General features: G+C 37.1%; 1 non-coding gene across 1 annotated transcript; it reads left to right on the top strand.

Annotated features, from left to right (window-relative positions):
• Positions 1-2,509: 2,509 nt before the first annotated feature.
• Positions 2,510-2,615, top strand: LOC125166876 (U6 spliceosomal RNA). Its single transcript, XR_007152585.1, has one exon. It is a non-coding gene; the product is annotated as a U6 spliceosomal RNA (small nuclear RNA).
• The last annotated feature ends 560 nt before the right edge of the window (positions 2,616-3,175 follow it).

Here is a 3,175-nt window from a genome sequence, read left to right on the forward strand (position 1 = left end):
AATACTGTATCATTTCCTTCTGGCTTATATACTCTTTGATGAAAAAAATCTGTAATTAATGCTTTGTATCTTTGGCTACTTTTAAGAGTTTTCTTGTCATATTTTAGAAGTTTGATACCATGTGCTTTGGCATGGATGCCTTTGCATATATCCTATCTGGAGGTTACTCTGGGAATGTTTTTCTGCCAAATTTGGGAAATTTTTCAGCCATTATGTTTTTGAATACTTTTTAGCCCCATATTATTTTGTGGGTGTCTAATGACACAAATGTAAGATTTTTTTTTAAGTTCCATAAATTCCTGAGGCCTTTTCTTGGGAAGGGGGGAATGTCTGTTTCTCTGTTCAGATTGGGTAATTTCTGTGTTCTGTCTTCAAATTCACTGCTTATTTCTTCTGTTTCCCCATTCTACTGTTGACTCATTGAGGGTTTTTTTTTTTGGTTGTTAAACTTTATAGTTCTCAAAGTTTCACTTGTTTCTTCTTTATCTTATATATCTTTCCTGAGACTTCATATTTTTGTTTTAAGTATGCTTTTAATTATTCAAGAATTTTTATGATGGCTGCTTTGAAATTCTTGTTTGATAATTCTAACATCTGTGCCATCTTGGTGTTGACATTTGTTTTCTATCATTCAGTTTGTGATCTGCTGATTCTTGGTATTCTGTGTGTTTTTTTAATTGAAACTTGGACATTTGGGGTATTATGTTACAAGACTGGATCTTATTTAAAACAGGACTTTTTTGGCACCCTTCTGGTGGATAAAACCTGATACTGCCTTGTTACTGCTGGTGGAAGTAAAAGTCCAGGTTCTTCACTTAGCCACTGTTGATAGCCCATGATGGTGAAGGAAGGAGCTGTCTGTTGTTATTGCTGGGTAGAGGTGGGAGTTTAGGCTCCCCACTGGGTCTTTGCTGATAACCATCCTGATTGGGAGGGGAGAGGTATTTTATTATTGCTATTCACTTGTATTCCTCTGGTGGGACGGTAGCCGTGTTACCCTTGAGCAGTGATGAAAAGTTCCAACTTTACTAGTCTCTGATACCACCCAGTGGGGAAGGGATAGAGTTTTTTTTTTCCTACAGCATGAGAATGAAATACCAGACTTCTGGTCTTTGCTGACTGTGAGGGTGTGCTTCCATGATGAGTGGTAAGGGTCCTGCCTCTCCAGTAGGTTTCTGATACCTCACCAACAAGGAGAGGATGGGGTTCCTTGTTAGTGCTAGTTGTAGATGAAATTTTGGGCTCAAGATGAACTGAAATTACTAGCTTCTCACTTGGTCTTCTCTGACATCACCCTGGTAGCAGGGTTTGGAATGCTACGTTATATTCTGGTGAGAGTAGAAGTCTAGGCTGTCTACTTGACTGTTGCTGAAGGGAGTGAGAAGTGGAGGCTACAGTTTTTATCTGTTGTATTTGGCTGGAATAGATTGGTTATTGTCTTCAATTTTTGTCTTGCTTGGATATCCCTTTTCTTGTCTTTTGGTTAGAGAGAGTAGCTTTTTAGAGGGCTTTTCAGTTTTCCCTCTTGTTTGTGCTTATTGGTGTTTTCTGAGTTGCCAGCTTCTCTAATATCCAGTCTAGGGTAGAAATGGGAAAAAGAAAACCCAGTGTACTCATCACTGTATTATTATTATTATTATTTTTTTTTGTCCCAAGTTTCTAGCCAGTCTGGTGTTTTCTTTATATTTTTCAGAGTCTCCTTATATAAGGATGAGGTGTGTACAGCCATCCTAGTGGCCTAATCCTCTGTGTAATTTATTTAATTTCTTTAGAGAAAAATCCCTTCCACACTTTCCCCCCCCTGGGATAAACTTCGGGGAATGGACTGTCCCACATACAGATCACCAGTTAAATCATTTTGTTATTGCCCTTAAGTCTCTTCCTCCATTGTACATGGCTGTCTGCACTCAGGAGAGGCCCAAGTTCTGCCTCAGCAGGTCAGCTGCTTCTGCTGCAGCATCTTTTATTGTTACCTGTAACTTCTTAGGCTCTGCCTCAGCACTCTTTGCATCTAGAAGTTTCCTGAACTTTTGAATGTCTGTATCTTATCTCTTCAATTTTGGTTTATACCTTTTTATATTTTCTTATTTTAATGGAATCTAAGGAGGGAAAGATTGTGTGTGTGTGTGGTCAGTCTTGAACAGAAAGCCTTGTGAATTCTTAGTTCAACATAAATAAAATTTAATAAGTTAATACTTCTAAAGCATTAATGTGCCAAGGTTTCAACATATTATTTGCAATATAAATACACATTTTTAACATAAAACTATGTTAAATATGAGGATAAATTATAGATCAATATTAAGATTTTTCATAAGAATGTATAAAATTGAAAAAACATGCAACTAGAATAATTCATGCTGAAGAGTTCTGTAAGTGTATGTAATATCAAAATCTCATTTGTCACTTGTCTTTAAGAGCTAGATTAGGGAATATTGGATCCAGGACAACTAGAACTAATGTATTTGGAGTTAATATTTAAGATTTTTTAAAAATGAGGTTTTCCCTTGTGCTTGCTTTGGCAGCACCTGTATTAAAATTGGAATAATACAGAGAAGATTAGCATGGCCCTACTCAAGGGTGACATGCAAATTCATGATGCATTCATATTTAAAAAAATGAGATTTTCTCATCTTTTCTGTTTCTTATATGATGACAGATGAGCATAATATTGCAGTTAGGCCCACTACCACTTCCTGAGAAGACTTTCAAATAGTCTGGACTTATTCTTACAGTGTCTATATTAGGTTTCTATATACAAATTTTCTACCTCACCCCAACTTTTAAGTCATGAAAACTTCTAGGAGAGTGGGCTAAGATTAAACTTCTCCAATTGAAGGGCAAAATAGGATTCTAATCGAGTATTTGGAGAGGCCTGGAGGTTTTTGCTCCATCGTTACAGACCATGATATTGCTAACCTGTAGGAAAATACAAGACCAAAAGAGGTATGTGCTTGTGTGCTGTGCACACAACCTGGGGAGTAGGATGGGATGAAGGGACTTGGTAGAGGTAAGAGTGAGTAGAGGCGCGTGAGTGTCATGTGGGTTTGGCACCTCTTCTGGGAGGTTTTTTGTTATAGGTAGAAATTTTACTATCTTGGTAACAATTATAACTCCCAACATTTCATGAGAGTTAGAGACTGAAGTAAGCCAGAAGCAAGACATAATGAAGATA

Source organism: Prionailurus viverrinus, chromosome B2 (genome assembly GCF_022837055.1).
Source record: "Prionailurus viverrinus isolate Anna chromosome B2, UM_Priviv_1.0, whole genome shotgun sequence".
Classification (NCBI taxonomy): domain Eukaryota; kingdom Metazoa; phylum Chordata; class Mammalia; order Carnivora; family Felidae; genus Prionailurus; species Prionailurus viverrinus.